Genomic DNA, 17,525 nt, shown 5'->3' with positions numbered 1-17,525 from the left:
ATGAGCATCATTTTGGAGACACAGGGCTCAAGCATGGACCCCAGGACTCCAAAGTCAGGAATCTAAAGACTGAAACAACACACACAAATGGGCTTTTCCAGCCGGAAAGCACTAAGCACCCTCACTCATTCAACACATATTTACTGACCACCGAGTGTGCTGGAGGCCCAGTATGCCCACTGGAGGCTCACAGGCCAGCTGGATAATAACCAGCACTTACTGCGCACCTACTGCATGCCGGCTCTGGGGGCAGCTCTTAAGGCACAAAAGCTCATTCAATCCTGCCCACAACGCATCTAGTAGGTAACACTTATTTTCTAGTTTTCCAAGTGAGGAAACTGAGACTCAAGAGGGAAAGCAAACAGCCCGAAGAGATCTGTGACTTTTGAAGGCAGAGGCGGAACTCAGATCGATGCTGTGCGAGCTGGAAGACCGCACTCCTGTCTATTGTACTCTGTTTTCTCTGCTTCTAATACACGTGAACAATTGTTGTGGCTTTTTGTGGTCTCTGCCACCAAGTATCAGAATGATTCAAAGCACCAGGCAGAGCCCCCGGGTGGAAAGATCCCAGGCTCTGGGCCTGACGCCATAAATGATGAAGAAATCTTGTGCAGGAAACGGCTCACTCTCCTGGAAGAAGGACCTGCCTGCCCTCCTCCTGTAACGTGGGCCTGAAGGCTGGAACAGGAGGCAGGCAGCAGAACAGGAATTACGTGGCTATTTATTCTTCCTGGAAGCATCCAGGGCAGGCTGGGACCTCTTGGGAGCCCATTCTATTCAAGTGCCATCAGTTTATCTGGGTTTTTTTGCTTTTTGGGGAGGGAAGGGGGTAAGGAAGATTTGCTCTGAGCTAACATCCGTTGCCAATCTTCCTTTTTTTGCTTGAGGAATATCAGCCCTGAGCTAACATCTATGCCAAACTTTCCTCTATTTTGTATGTGGGTCGCTGCCACAGCATGGCTTGACGAGTGGTGTAGGTCCGTGCCCAGGATCCAGACCTGCAAACCCCAGGCCACCAAAGCGGAGCATGCTGGACTTAACCACTACACCATGGACCAGCCCCATCTGTTTCTGAAAGGCTTATGCCGGCTGGGGATATGTAAGCTGTGGGCAACCCTAGACACATCCGCACTGGAGGAGGCGCCCCACATTGCTACACGCCATGTAGAAGAACACTGGGAAGTATGGACAGAGAGGAGCAAATCTCACCTGGGCAGGTGGAGATCACCTGGCAGAGAACAATGGTCCAGTTGGACTGTGAACCTGCCTGGAATCCTGGGCCCACACTGAAGGGAAAGTAAACCAGACTGGGGCTATTCCTCGAGTTCCAATGCCACCACTGCCACTGGGTGACCTTCTCTGAGTTGCTGCCCCTCTCCTGGGCATGAGTTTCCGCCCCAGCATCAGTCAGGGGCGGGTATAAGTGACCCTTAAACAGCAACAGGGAACAACGCCAACAGCTGGGAGCATCTGTTCCATGTTCATGATCACCCGTGCCCTGAGTTAATCACGCTGCATACACCATCTCATTTAACCCTCAAAAGGATCCGGACTTTTATCCTCGGTTCACAGCCGAGGAAACAGGTGGAGAGAAACTGGGCTCACTGCACAGCAAACTAAGTAACAGAATGAGGCAGAGGCAGGAGGGAATCAGCGGCCATCACATTCCAGGAACTTCACCACACCAAGAACATTGCTTTTCAGATCATCGACGAGGGTCAGCAGTCCTTGGCCAAAGAAGCCCCTTCCACGTTTGAAAGTCTATGATCCCAGGAACATCCAAAAGCAGCACTGGTCCTACCACCGCAGCCAGAAACTCTGGCATGTGTGACCAAGCATGCAAGAACGCTCACAGCAGCACTGTTTGTGTGGCAAAAAAAACCCAAAAAACAAAACCAACTACCAACAACTCACATGGCCATGGTCTGTTCATACCATGGAATGATGACCGCAGGGAGAAACAGACCTCAGAGACACACGTCAACATGGATTTATCAATGTGATGCCAAGTGGAAAAGTAAGCTGCATACAGCACGGGATTTTGTAAAGCTCAAAAGGAAGGAAAGTAAACAACACAGTATTTAGGGATACTCAGATATATAGAAAAAATTCCTTCAAGCAAGGACATAAGAAACACCAAAATTCAAGATAACAGTTGATTACCTCTGGGAAAGAACACAAGCAGGTGAGAGATGGGGGAGACTAGAAAAAAGATGCATTCAAGCAAATGGTCATTGGTCAGATTCTGGCTCTTAAGCAGCGTGGAGGGTTCACGGGTGTTTGCTTACTATTATGCCCCATGACACCATCTTCTTTTGTAGATAGCAAAAGAATATAATGAACTAAATGCTGAAGCTTCCTGAAAGTCGCCCACCAATTCTGTCACATGGAAAATGTTTGCTAGTCGTTTATTTTGTGTGAAGGACGACTCCCAAAGAGGAACTTGAAAGCGATGTGCTAAGTTGGAAGGTCCAGGGTGGACGCACTGTGACCCCTGCTATGCTGTTGACGGCTGCATTAGCGAACACCTGCCCTCGGTGAATCTTTGCCAGGTTCCAGGGAGCTGGGTGCTCCCCTCCACTTCAGGAAACGGGGTAAGAGCACCCACGTGATAGAGCTACTGAAAGGAGGGACAAGGTAACACGCACAAGAGCTGAACTGACACCAGCTCTTGGTCAACACTGGCCACTGAAATCCAGAGGATGAAGACTCGGGCAGTACAGCAAGTGGTCAAGACCTGCATTCTGCCACTGCTGCCTGGATGGCCCTGGGTGAGCTTTGTACAATGTCTGTGCCTCACACCAAAAGCCCAGGCAACAAAAGAAAAAATAGATAAGTTGGACTTCATCAAAACTAAAACACCTGTGCATCCAAAGACACTTTCAAGAGAGTGAAAAGACAACCCACAGAATGGGAGAAAATATTTGCAAATCATATACCCGAAAAGGGGTTAATATCCAGCATATATAAAGAACTCCTGCAACTCAACAACAACAACAAATTTCTCCAAAGAAGATATACAAGCAGTGGATAAGCACACAAAAAGATGCTCAATATCACTAGTCATTATTGAAATGCAAATAAAAACCACAATGAGATACAACTTCATACTTATTAGGACGGCTACTACTAAAAAAATAATAACAAGTGCTGTTGAGGATGTGGAGAAACAGGAACCCGTGTGCATTGCTAGTGGGAATGTAAAATGGTGCAGCTGCTGTGGAAATTAGTATGACAGTTTTCCCCAAAAATTAAACAGAGAATTACCATATGACCCAGCGATAGCTGTACCTCTGTGTTCACAGCCGCGTTATTCACAATAGCCGGGAGGTGGAAGCAACGTAAGTATCCATCCACAGATGAACAGATAAACAAAATGTGGTGGGGACATACAATATAACATCACTCAGCATTAAATCAACTGCTTCGTTCCCCGGGCTCCAGCACCAGCCTGACATCTCTTGAGAAGAACCACCTCACCATGGGGTTGTCACCATGTACAAAATCATATGTCTGTGTCCCCACGCTGGACACAGGGGGGAGGGTCTCAGAGGGACCCCCATGCACAGCTGCAAGCCCAGACGAGTACCCTCATGTGAGACACACAGCAAATGCTGAGAGATTGAGTTTAACCATCCACTTGCGGTTTTTACATATAATATTAATACTTATTGCTTACGTGAATTAATACGGGAAAAGTTCTTAACACTGGCACACTGTCCCGGCTTACTATCTATAGGATGCTATTTTATTATAGGTACTAATGATACTAAAAAACACGATGCTGCATTGTAGCCTCATGCTCATCAATGCTTTTGCTCTCACCTGCGTCTCTCAAAGGCAAAGATCGGATCTCCCAGCCTATAAAGCCCATCCTCGGTCTCTTTTACTGCCCCAGAGCCTCACACAGCTCCAGACAGATACGAAGCTCTTATAGCTCCCACCCACGTCCTGACTGAATTTTCCCTCCGCAATGCGGAGAGAGATAGGATGGGATCAGCTGCACAAAATGGGACGGGGCTTTCTTCCTCATGCGAGCTGCCTGGTTTGTTTCATTAAGCCATTTCGCTGGGATGGCTCTCTGTAAACGAAAAGAAGTCTGACCATCACCCTCGTTCCCCTGATGGATATCAGCAACAGCTAGGGGCAAAAGTCGGCGAGCTGGCTAGAAACCATGACTGCTTACTAACAACCCACCAACAACTTATGAGCCCAGCAGGATACAAAAGGACTGGCTTCCTCCAAAAAAGAAAAACATCCAATATGTCTTGAGGGAGCAGAGAGGGAAGGGGAAAAGGAAAAGAGCAGTTAGAATCCAGGAAATGATGACTCTTCCAGGCACCCACAGCCTATCACAAATGCATGTGAGGGCCTGAAGAAGCAATTCAGAGTAACATCATGTGCAAACAGTTTTGAGGAAAAAATGTTAATAACTGTGTATGAGGGGAAATACTCGCTCAGTCTCAGCATTCAAGTCAATAAGGATTTAAGCAGGGAGTGCCCATCGTGACACCAGCTCCCTGCTAGGTACTGGGGATAGAGAAAAGCATGCCGTGTCTGGACGCGCTTGTGCCGTGAGAAAGAGACAGCCAGAAGCAGGGCTTGCAATCCACTGGCCTGGGGGGGCCACATCTGGCCCACACGTGTTTTGTTTGCCCTGTGAGTGTTCTTTAAAAATCTGAACGGAAATATTTGAAAATCGGAAGAGTAGAAACTTAAAAAAAAAAAAAAATGGATATTGGCTTCTCTTTAAAGAGCAGAAGCTCTGGCAACACTGACTCTACTTCTGGCGTGGGGAAAAGTGGAGGTGGGGTGGAGGAGCTGGATCTGAGAGCAGCTGCCCCCTCTAGAGAGGGGACTGGCCGTTCCCCAGTCTGCACACTTCCTACTGTGTTCCGTCAGGCCCACCTGGCGCTTTTATACAATCTGCTCATCCTCCTAAGCAGCTGAGTTTGCAAGCCCTGACGGGGACCCAGGGCTGCAACACCACACAATGGGGCATGAGCTATGATAACGAAGACACAGGGGGCTTGGAGGAGATGGTCATGCTCCATTTGGGGAGGAAAAGGAGTGCTTCCTGGAGGAGGTGACCCTTCCGTTGAGTCATCAAGCATAAGTAGGAGTTAGTTAGGACAGGACGTGAGGACAGGCATGGAAACCTGTGCTGTTTCCTCAGCTGGCTGCTTCTCTGCTGGTGGGAGACACGAACGAACGTAGGAATGAATGTGCAGACGCCAATCCTCTAGAAGAATCGCATCGTTCCAAACCTTCAACATTATTCAAACCCCATATTCACCAACTGCCTCTGAGCAGACAGGCCTGCCTTCTGATCCAAGCCAGAGGCGTCCATCAGGTGGAAAGCCCTCGGTCTTTAGGCTCCTTATCCACCAGGCTCGTTCCCTCAGCAAGTCAGTCAGTTCTTGCTGAGAGCCTGTTACACAGCAGGTTCTCGGACTAATGATGGGAAGCCATTCAAGGCTCTTAAGTCACTGAATTTCAGGAGCCAGTTTTAAAAGTTCACTCCAGCCAGGAGGAGGACAGGAGTGGGAGCAGGGAGACAGCTGCACCAGCGCCCGACAGCCGGGTGCTCTAGGAGGGGGCTCTGGCACCGGGATGTCACGTCTTACTGCTGGACCAAAGGTGAGACGGTCGCATAATTCTGGCCAAGGGAGTCAGGAATCGTCCAGGTAGAAAACGTGAAAACCTTACTGGGCTAAGCCGTGGCTGCCAAGACAATTTCCAGAGGTTACAGATATCCGAACAGTGATCTCCTTCCTTTGGCTCCCCTGGCTTTCTCAAACACCCTTTGCTTTTCCTTTTTAAGTATGTGGGGAATGTCTCTGATTGAGAAAGCACGTATGGAATGTCCAGAGAGATGACAGGGAAGAGATACTGCCTCTGGCCAAGCTCGAGGTGCGGGCAGAGGACAGCAGAGGCTCAGGCCAGCTGGGAGCTCTGCCCAGAGCAAAGGCCAGGGGCGGCCTCGGAGCTCCTTTTCTAGCCCCAGAGCACATGGCTGGGACACCACCTCCTCCCAGGTGTCCTGGGGCAAGCAGCCCTGGAAGGAGGGAGGCGATGCAGTGACAACTGGAAGCACAGCCTGCAGGAGGAAGCCAGGGTCCCCACAGGCAGTGTCCTCTGAGTTTAAACCAGGCCGGGACAGTGTGGCCCTCGCCTCCTGGGTTTCTCACCGACCAAATGCAATCGTCTGCTCTGGATAAAGCGATGCACTGCATGGAGAGGAGCGATCTCTTTCTGAAATCTCTGAGTGGAAAGATTGCTGCAGTGATCTTGGGCTGCCACTGGCCCTGTGGATGAATCATTACTAAAGTGAGAGTGTGGAATAAACCCCATCACGACAAACGCCAGAAGGGGCCTCTGTCTCCTACAGCTGCTCGCCCATAAATTCCAGGCAACTTTCCACACAGAGGACCTTTCTTTCTCCTATTTCTTTTTGAAAAATGAGAAAAGCCACGCATGCAACAAGAGGGTAACTGATGCGCTGTCAGCTGCATTAACTAGAATGTTCTTCAGACTCCAGGCTGGTGACACCACGTGTGCACAGATCTCTCTGAAATGCCACTCTAATCTCATCCCTACCCCTGTTTAAAACCTTCCATAGCTCCCTAGCTCCCAAGGGCTAAAGTCGAAGCTGAGTTTGGAAGACCCCTGGCTACGTCTTCAGTCCCACCTGGAACCCCTCCAACTTCGCCCTCCAAGCAGAACTCCTTTCTATCTTGAAAATAAATACTGAATTTGCCCTCTTATCTCCCTCTCCCCTGCTGGAGCCAGGGTCCAAACCCTGCCAGTTGCTGCAATGCACCTTCCACTGTCACCATGCAATCCATCATCCACCCAGGAAAAAGGTCAATCAAAGCCTACCCCACCCCACTCAGCCCCCACAAGGGTCTGGAATAGCACTTAAGGCTATGATAGCAATCTGGACCCCACCCTGTATCTCTGGCCCCCCAGATGTTCACTCCATTCCACCCACACAAGTCTCTTGATGCTATGAACACCCCAAACTTTTTCCTGCCTTGGGTTCTTCACACACGCTGTTCTCTAGGGTCTGTACAATCTTCCTTTAAACTGTTTTTTAAAGGAAATTCAAAGAAACTAGAATTTACATCCATGAACGTGTTGTCATATGAGCTCCCAGTCCGTTTACCTTTCTATAGATTTTCAAAATGTGTAAGTGATATGTGTATGCATATACATTCTTTCAAAAAGCATTAAAGGTAAAGTCATCTTTGACCCTCACCCCCAGCCCCACTCCCGCCTCCCTCCCCGGATGATGGGAGTGAGTTTGACTAGATTCTTCCAGCCCATTTTTGAAACGTTCACTTCCACCTCTAAGCATCCGTAAGTTACATAGAGCATGAGCTGTGAACCCTCAGACTTATCTAGGAGTGGGCTGGCACACACGCTTTTGATTTTACTGCATGCTGCGAATGGGTCTCTCCAACGACCTCACACACTCGCTGAGTGGGGGATCCCGTCACACAGCCTCACCCAGACTTAAGTCAGACTTCCTATTTTTGGCACATTTTAAAAGATGAAAAATATACCCCTCGGAAAGAACCCAAATGCCCTTCAACTGGAGGATGGATAAAGACACAGTGGAATACCCACAGAACAGAACACTACTCAGCAATCAAAACTACCAGACTACTGATAGACACAACGCAGGGGAGAACCCAAGAAAAGTAATCAGAAAACAAATTAGTGTTGTTAGAAGTGGTGGGAGCGGGGAGGGGGCGGGACTGACGACAAAGAGGCAGGAGGGAAACTGGGGGGGTGATGGAAATAGCCTATGTCTTCATGGTGATGATTACACGACTAGGTTACACAGCTGTACCCATTTATTAAAACGCCTAGCATCATGTACTAAAAAGGGTGAATTCTGCTGTCTAAAGATCAGACCTCAATAAACCTGACTTTATTAGGGATATCTGGAATCTTTTCACATGTCCCCTCCACTCTGCTTTCTTCTTTTGTGAACTGCTTCCTCATATCTTTTACCAACTCTGCTCTGAGCTTGTTTGGATTCTGGTTATTGACTTTTGGGAACTCTTCTTCACTGCTTTTTTTTTTTGGCTTAGATGTGCTTTGCTTTTTAATACACAGTCATATTTATCAATCTTTTCCTTTTCGTTCGTGCTCTGCTCCTTCTCTGGTTAACTTCTCCCAAGTCTTCATGTCTCGCTCAAAGGCAGGATTTCACTGTTAACCCCCTCACGCCACAGAAACTATCCTCTCACATTAGCCTATTTCAGATTCTTTCATATTCCATAGAATAATGTGGGCGTTTTTTGATACGTTTTCTTCTTTCTTTATTTCCCCCACTAAATCATAAGCTCCTTAGGAACCAGCACTATATCTGTTTTGATCACTACTGAACCCCCAAGGCCTAGAACAGTGCCTGGCACAACTAGGCATTCCAAAAATATCTATTGAATAAATGAAAGTAAAGAAAAAATTAATCCAGGTGCATACGATATATACAAACATGTGTCTACCATGTAATATACATGCTAGATATGTTAATGACCTATCAGTGTGTCACGGACAGCCACAAACATCACACATCTCAACAGAAAACAGCAAATTTGGCTCTGGTACTAATCTCATGGGCCACAATATTTACCTAAAACTTTTTAAATATTGAGAGGCTATGATGCAATAATCCTAGGACTGGGGATTTAACAAGAAAAGGTAACTCAAAAATAGAAAACTTGATACATATAAACAGTCTTTTATGACCTAACTACCCAATTCAAAAGAATGTTTGAAACACTGCACAAAAATGTTGTTTATGCAATAAAAATGACACAAAGTGCATGCGATAATATTCAGGAATGCTTATGACCTAATGGTAACTAACAAAGTCAGGATGCAAACACACCATAATTATATCTGTTTTTTAAAAAAGCAACAATAAAGACACTCGTTGTATTTAACTTAAATTATATTTATCTTTTATAGAATTTTCCCTCAGATTGAGGAAAGATAATTTACATTTCCCTATTCACAGTTCCGTCCCCCAAGGGCCTGGAACCCCCAGCTCAGGTCCCTCCTTCCTGAAACCCACCTTGTCATCTTTCTAAATGTAAATCTGGGAAATTACTCCTTGGTTACAATCTTTGGAAAGTGCCCAGAGTTCGCAGGGCCCATTTAAGTCACTTCTGCCTGGTCATTAAGGCTCTTGAGCGTCCCCCCCACTCTGGCCTGCTCGCCCTTCTTGCCTCTCCCACCTCAGCCACAGTCCCAAGGCACCGGGGGCTCGCCTCTCAGTTCCCCATCTTCAAGGCCCTTGCCAAAACCAGAGACCCCTCCTGACACATCTTCCCTCCCTTCCAGCAGTCATCACCAGTCGTCTGCCTCTCCCACACTGGGAGTTTCTGGAACACAAGGACGGACAGTCTCTTATCCACCACAGACTCCCCTGTGCCTGGCACTGACTCATTCACTTATACAATTCACTGAAGGCCTACGAGGTCCCAGGCATTATTCTAGAGTCGTCCTGTCCTATGGAAATAGAATGTAAGGCACGCATACTTCTAGATTTTTCTAGTAAAAAAAGTTAAAAGAAACAGGTGTGGGGCTGGCCTGGTTGCATAGTTGTTAAGTTCATGCTCTCCACGTCAGCCAGCGGCCCAGGGTTCACAGGTTCGGATCCTGGATGTGAACCTATACACCACTCATTTGGCCATACTGTGGCAGCATCCCATATACAAAAAATAGAGGAAGGTTGGTATAGACGTTAGCTCAGCGACAATCTTCCTCAAGCAAAAAGAGGAAGATTGGCAACAGCTGTTAGCTCAGGGCCAATCTTCCTCACCAAAAAAAAAAGAAGAAGAAGAAAAAAGAAAGAGGTGAAATTAATTTTAATAATATATTATATTTAACCCAATATATCCAAAATATTTTAATATATAATCAACATTAAAGAACTCATTAATGAGATATTTTACATTCTTTTTTTGTACTAAGTCTTTGAAATCTGATGTGTATTTTACACATACGTTACACCGTCACTCAGACTAGCCTCATTTCAAGCCCTCAGTGACCACACAAGGCTGGCGACTACCACATCAGACAGCGTAGTTTTAGATGCTTGGGGATACAGCAGTGAACAGTCCAGAAGCCCATCACCTGTAGCCACATCCACCACCACCAGCCTGGACCAAGCACCTGTGTTACTTGCATGTCTGTCCCTGGTGCCCCAGCTTCCGATTCTAATTTAGTTTCTTCTCAACAAGGCAGCCAGACTGATCACTTCAAAAGCTAAATTGGACCATGTCAGTTTTCAATGGCTCTTCATCTAATGAGTAGAAGACAAAGTCACTATATAGGGACGGAGGTTAATTAGACTCATTGTGGTGCTCATTTTGCAATATACACAAATATGGAATCAACATGCCGTACACGTGAAACTAATATAATGCTATATGGCAACTGTACCTCAATTTAAAAAGAAAGACAGGGCCCACCTAGTGGCACAGCAGTTAAGTTTGCACATTCTGCTTCGGAGGCCCAGGGGTTCACTGGTTTGGATGCCAGGGGCGGACATGGCACCGCTTCTCAAGCCATGCTGGGCAGGCATCCCACATATAAAGTAGAGGAAGATGGGCACAGATGTTAGCTCAGGGCCAGTCTTCCTCAGCAAAAAGAGGAGGATTGGCAACAGGTGTTAGCTCAGGGCTAATCTTCCTCAAAAAAATGAAATAAAAAGACAGACAATGTCTTTAGAAAGGCCTGAAGACAATGGGAAGCACCTGTGCACACTGCTCTATTCCCCTTCTGCCTGTCAGCCTTGCTCACGCCATTCCAATTTACTCTTCTCCTTGCTGCTCCTCCATCTCACAGGCCCGCTCCTGCCCTCAGCCTCTATCCTGGCTCTTCCCAGGGCCTGAAACATGCATCCTCCAGACTAAGTCCTTCACCTCCTTCAAGCTGCTCCAAGGTCCGCTTCTCGGTGGAGCCTTTGCTGACCAGCCAGCTTCACAGTGCAGCCCAGCCCAGCCCTGCAGACCCTGACCCTGCTCTGCTTGTTCCCAGAGAACGCATCTCCCTCTAACACACTACGAACGTCCTCCTTTATTATGTCTACTGTTGCCCGTGTGTCTGTCCCAGCTATGATGCAAATACCATGAGAAATCTTTTCTGTTCCACTCTGCATCCCCAGCGCCTAGAACAGTGCTTGGCACAGAGCAGGCACACGATAAACATTTGCCGAATTAATGAAAATGAATGAATGAATGGCTGTAAACCCTCAGACTTACAGAGTTTACAGTTTAGTGAGAGAAGGCGGATATATGGTACATCAGGTAACGAGAAGTGCTATCCTAGTTTGCTCAGGCTGCCATAACAAAATACCACAGACCAGGTGGCTCAAACAGTAGAAATTTATGTCTCACGGTTCTGGAAACCAGGAAGTCCAAGATCAAGGTTCTAGTTTCTGGCGAGAGCTGTCTTCCCGGCTTTCTTCTTGCTCTGACCTCACACACAGAGAGGAAGAAAGCTCTCTGGTGTCTCTTCTTAAAAGGGCACTAAGGCCATCATGAAGACCCCCACCCCAAGGACCGCATCTAACCCTAATTACCTCCCAAAGGCCCTACCTCCTAACGCCATCATATTGGGAGTTAGGATTTGAATGTATGAATTTTAGAGGGACATCAACATTCAGGCTATAACAAGTACTAGGCAGAAACATCAAACTCAGGAAGGGAAATGGGAGAAAGCAAAGTTGTCTTTTTATAAGGCAGTCACCAAAGGAAAATAATAAAATAATAATAATAATAAATAAATATAACAACTACCACTTACATAGTACCTACCACACACTGGGCCCTGTGCTAAGCATCTAAGATCTATTAACACAGTGGTTCCAGGGCCCCTTGGCACTGCAGTAGGTGTAGTTTTTGCCTGCACGACCTCTATCTGTTCCCCAGCTCCTCCCAGGGGCCACCTGCCCCTACTGTGTGGCTTGGACTAGCACGGAAGCTACAAGAGGGTGGGATTTCTGTCTCTTTTCTTCCCTGCTGGATCTCCAGCAACTAGAAGAGTGCCTGGCACACAGCAACTGCTCAGTAGATGAACGAATGAAGGACTCAATCTTCAACAGAGTAACAAACGTTGGGACTAATTTACCAGGAAAAGGGAGTCCTGAAGAATAGTAAATAATAACAATTGCTTTAATGTCTTCCTCAAAAGCTCACTTCCTCTGTGCTAAGTGCTGGGCACCATCCTTCTCCCCCCTGTGCAGCCAGCTGAGAGCTCAGGTAACTTGCAAAGCAGGCTGACACCTGAGGGGCACCCTCTGATGCCTGTCCTTTCTGAGACCCGCTCCTGCAGCCTTCCTGATTTCTTAGAACCTCTTTCTTACACCTATTAGCGCACATTTCTTTCAGATGCTCGCAAAGACCTCTAGTGAAGTCACTGCCATCTTATGATCTCTGCAGCCAGAATGTTACCTTTACATATTAAAACGTATTCAGAAACCACTACTCCAAGCTGCCACAGGAAGTAATAAAACCCAGTAATTGTAACAGTACTATTAGCTAACTTTTACTGAGTGCTTCCTACGAGCCCAGGCTCTCTGCTAAACGCCTGCTGTTTATCCCTTATTTCCTCTTCCCACCAACCTACGAAGCCGGTGCTTTATCATCCTCATGTTACAGACGAGGAAACTGAGGCTTAAAGACGTGAAGTCACTTGCTCCAAAGAAATCCAGATCTGCCCTACCCCTGAGTTGGCCCAGATGCTGCTTCCTGGTTTCCCTCTCTGTCTTCAGTGTCACTTCCCACCATGTCAGGCTGTCTCACTTCTAAAAAGACAATCCCTATAGGCTCGGCGTTCGTTGCTTGTTGCCCTGAAAACAAGGCAGTTCTTGACAGCCACCTGATGCGACAAAGTCCTGGGGCTTTGAGGGGGAAAAGATGACGCCAATCCCCCCTCCCCAACCCCCGATGCTCTCAAGAAGTTCATGGTCGGGGCGGCCGACTGGCTGAGTTCGTGCGCTCCGCTGCGGCGGCCCAGGGTTTCACCACTTCGGATCCTGGGCGCAGCCACGGCACGGCTCATCGAACCATGCTGAGACGGCGCCCCACATGCCACAACTAGAAGGACCCACAATTAAAAATATACAACTATGTACCGCGGGGGCTTTGGGGAGAAGAAGGAAAAATAAAATCTTAAAAAAAAAAAGAAGTTCAAGGTCAAGGAGTAAAAAAAAGGCAGATAAACAAATAACACTGGGGCTCAGATTACCCACCAGGCAAAACAGCAAAACACCACCTCATAGCACCGCCCCCGCCCCCCAAAAAAAAGAGGAAGAGAAAATAAGAGACAATTCAGAATTCTGCAACTAAAAACTGATTGAGATCGTTCACCCTCTTGTATGTAACTCTTGTGTTTTATGACCTGGCGTTGTTTTCGTTTTTAATGACACGGTTGAGCGAGGCCACCACAATCTCTGTATTGTTCCGGTCGCTGCAGGACCTAAACTATACCCATCATAGAGGTAGGTACAGAACAGCTGGAGGGAGTGTGGAGGGACAGGGAAGACGTGACCATTTGCAAACTCCATGTCCCATGTGCTGTGGATGTGGATAGTAATTAAATGCTGCTCACAAAGCCAGGCAAGATGCCCGGATGTAGCATTTTGCAAACGCTCATAGATCCTGCACCAAGACTGAGGTTCCTGCCCAGGCCTGCCCAGAGGCCTTGTTCCCCAGGCCCCCAGCCCAGAACTTTCCCAGCACTAAAGTCCCCACCTAAGTCTTCTTGGCCCCACTGTTAGCAGCCTGCTCCACCAAGGTGAACAGGCCGGCAGCCAGAGCAATGGTATCTTTGGAGAAGATGTGGGGTTTCTATCTGTGCCTACATGAGATGGGGAGACTGCAGACACACTCACTCCTCCAGCTCAAGCCAAGAAACATTCTTTGCTTGTTCTTAATTTCACTGTCCTCTCATGTCTGGGAGTGGGCCCAGGGAGACAGAGGGCACTGATCCAAATTCAATGGCTCTGCCACTCCCTCGCTGTGTGGCCTGAGGGGCTATTTTTAACCTTCTGAACTATGAGTTTCTCATCTGCAAAATAGTGATAATAATGAGAATCCTATCTTATATGATTGTTGCGAGTTTAAATGAGATAATATATCTAAAGTATTTAGAACTGAGGCTGGCCCACAATAAGAACTCCATCATTGCTAGACATTTTATTATTACCACCTGGTGAGGTTACAGGGTGCACAAATTGCAAAGAACACGCTTGGCATGATACATGGTTTCAATGTTATTAGAGGAACTATCGTTATTATTATTATCACTACTTTTATTAGTTCCTCAGATTACTCAGGTTCAGAAAAACAGAGAGACACAGGAGGTGCCTATCAAAAGACCCTTTTTAGCAGAATTCTCCTGTAAGGCCTAGAATTTCTGAGGTTTTCTAGGAAGGTGGAGAAGTGACTGTGAACGGGGTTCATCGATGGTCAAAATAATTCTAGATTGTTGCTCTGTTCCCATCTTGGGGCAGGGTCCCCCTGCAGATACTGGGGATATATAGAGGGAGTCCTGGTCTCTTAAAGATCACAAACCAGCATCAGAAGGGGAAAAAAAAAAAAAAACAGGCACAATGCCATGTCTACAGTCAATTATGGAAGAAAATGCAAAATAGAAAGGAAAGCCGGAGCATGCAGGAGGGCATCGGACTTCTAAAACACACACCGTGAGGCACAGCCATTAGCAGGCCTGCAACCACCTCTCTAAAGAATATGGAGACCCCGCAACTCTCCAAGGACCTCGGATGCCCCAGGAAAGGGTCGATCGGCCCTTGGTCCGACCAAATTCAGGGACACAAACACAAAGAGCAAGAAAGGAAGGGTGTCTGATCGTCCAGGAGACTCCTTAGCTGAGCTGTCTGAGAAAGTATCCATCCTGGGCAGGCAGAAGATCCCGGGCACGGTAAACATGGGCTCCCCAGACGCAGCCCACCTGCCTGCCTGCCATTCAGAAAGAAAAAAGCTAAAGCACAGGAATCCAGGGGATGCAGACAGTGAGAATCTACCAGCAATCACACAGAGCAGTGGGGGTCAGATATTTCAAAACCGAGAACAAGAACTCCCTCTTCCCAGCTTCAAAAAGCTCTAGCCTTGGACAGAAGAGCACAGCAGACTGCCTGGAGGGAGGGGGCAGGAGGGGGGGAGAGAGAGGAAAATCAATGAGAAAAAGAAACGGATTTCTTCTACTTTTCAAGAGAAGCCTGGTTTATGCAAAATTCTGCACTCAAACTAGCTAAAGGGAAAACAACAACAAGAAGTCACCCTTGACCAGGCAAAACAACAATGTGACCACAAAATAAATCCCCTCTGGGAGATCAATGGGCCCAGGATTACGGTGGGCACCGCACCCACCCAGCCTTTCCATCCCCAGATCCATACGTGGAATGCCCATCCGGCCCTACTGCCAACAGCTGATACCACGAGGCGGTCCTCACCTCCGAGATGTGACTCTTCTCAAATAGTGGGGACCAGGCCACGAGGCTCTGCCCAGCCAGCAATTCTGTGTTTGTCCTGCTGCGGCTTCCAGGAAGGTTTTTCTCCTAATAAATCTTTCGGGAAGTTCCACTCCAGGTTCAGAGGATCCATACAACCCCCTTCTCTGCTGGGTAGAGCTTTAGAAAGATTTGCCATGACCACAGGACTGTGTCAAATGAACAAGCCTCAACTTGTCACCACCAGTATGCAAAATAGGCCTGCAACATCCTATAACGAACAGCAGAGCAGATACAGTCCCTACCTCCTCAGGGCCCCCGCCCACCCACCACACACAAACACACGTTTCTCCACTGTTTCTTCCACCAATGAACCGGCTCCAGTAGCCAGGACTCAGTGGTGGAGTGGGCGACAAGCCGGCTGCCCACCTCTCTTTGGAAAATATACCACCAGAAAGGAAACACCAAAACCTCACCCTCTTCTCCCTAAAAACCCTCACAAGTGGCTTCCTCACTCCTCTGATCTTTTAGAAGAGCCTGATGCCAGGGGTTCGAGTGAACAGAAGAATATTCCACGACTGCAAAGTATCAGGAAAATTCACGGTCATTCCAGGCACCGGACACGTGCAGCATCATGGCTGCCATTCGTGAAAGTCTACACTCGGACCACAAACACTGGCATAAATAAGAGCACACTACCCCAGGGAGGGTAAGCCTAATTCAGTCAACAACCTTTCCAAAAAGAATTACCGTGATATGGGTGTGGGGGCACCCAGCAGATCTGTAAATGCAATGCAAAAGCAGACAAAGTTTCAAACATAGTTGCTCAATTTTCCGGAAATCACCTGGGGGTGGGGGACGGGAGATGGTCAACGGATGGAGGGAGCATCATATGGTTTACAGACTTCTAATTTTGCAAAAGGAGCCTCCAACACGAATCTGTGACCCCAGTTGGTACTAATGCGAAGGAGTCTATTTTTAGAGGTTAGGTAATACACCTTTGATCAAGTACATAAATCCAGAATTATCTCTAGGCACGGAGCGTTTGATGTCACCCTCCTCCCCTCCCCCTCTCCCCAAAGCCCAAACTCGCTGCCAGTCTCGAGTCTGGTGATGAGGAAAGTCACGGTTCACACACAGACATCCCAGTCCGAAAGCCCCTTTCCTCCGTCCCCCTATTCCGTGCGCATCCCTACCCGCAAGACCCTGGCTTGCGAGTTTCCAGAAACGCAGAAGACAAAATTCTAACTTACTGGAAGGTGGATCCAGCCGTGTCTCCGAAGGTCACCGGCGCCGCCAACCTCCTTCCCGCGTGGAAATCCACTCGCCGGGGGCCGGGGGTGCCGAGGCCCATCCTTGCTGGCGCCCCCTCGCCGCTCCTCCCGGGCCAGGCCGCCCCGAGCCCGCCGGCCCGCGGGCCCATGTGCTCGGCGGCCGCGCACGCTCTGCCCGGTGGAGCGCAGGGCAGGCGGGCGCCCGTGACGTCACGGCGGCTCGCGCTGCCGGCCGCGGGGGAGGGGAGCGCGCGCCGCCCGTCCGGCCGCGTGCGTCCTCGGCCCCTGCGCGCCCCGGCTCACCGGCGGCCCGCGCTGCCGTCCGCCCGCCACCGGGGCAGCGTGCGACACCGAGCCGCGGAAGGCCGTGGGGAGGCGGGACGGGCCTGGGCCGCCGGAGGCCCAGATGGCGTGGGGGAGGGCGCGCTCCGCACCGGGCCGGGGTCCTGGCTGCGCCCGCGCCGGAGCCTAAGCGAGCCGGCGCGAAGCCCGCGGTGATGCCCGCTCGCGTGTGCGCCGCGCATTCCGCAATCCTGCGCTCTGCCCTCCTCCCCACCCCCGGCGCCCTGGAGGCAGACTCTTCCCAGTTGCCAGATGGAGACGGCCAGTTCAGTGACATAGAAGGACGAGGATGCTCTGAGATGGGAGAACTTCGTGCAGAAGATCCCTGGCTTAGCTCCATCCGTAGTGACCCATCCGAGCGCCTCCTTGGGTACCACCCAGCATCCGCGGGCCTGGTGAGAGGGGCGCACGCA

General features: G+C 48.8%; 1 long non-coding RNA gene across 6 annotated transcripts in view; it reads right to left on the bottom strand.

Moving 5' to 3' along the window:
- The window catches only part of LOC103567818 (uncharacterized), a 225,307-nt gene extending 208,333 nt beyond the window's left edge, over positions 1-16,974 (bottom strand). For 2 of the 6 annotated variants that reach the window (XR_011543202.1, XR_011543201.1), the window contains exon 1: positions 16,750-16,943. This is a non-coding gene — a long non-coding RNA (uncharacterized lncRNA). Of the gene's footprint in view, positions 1-16,749 lie in introns of all 6 variants that reach the window. The other 4 variants (XR_011543198.1, XR_011543199.1, XR_011543203.1 and 1 more) reach the window with 3 other exon arrangements.
- Positions 16,975-17,525: the final 551 nt, after the last annotated feature.

Source organism: Equus przewalskii, chromosome 8, assembly GCF_037783145.1.
Source record: "Equus przewalskii isolate Varuska chromosome 8, EquPr2, whole genome shotgun sequence".
NCBI lineage: Eukaryota > Metazoa > Chordata > Mammalia > Perissodactyla > Equidae > Equus > Equus przewalskii.
This window is presented reverse-complemented; position numbering and strand designations above follow the sequence as displayed.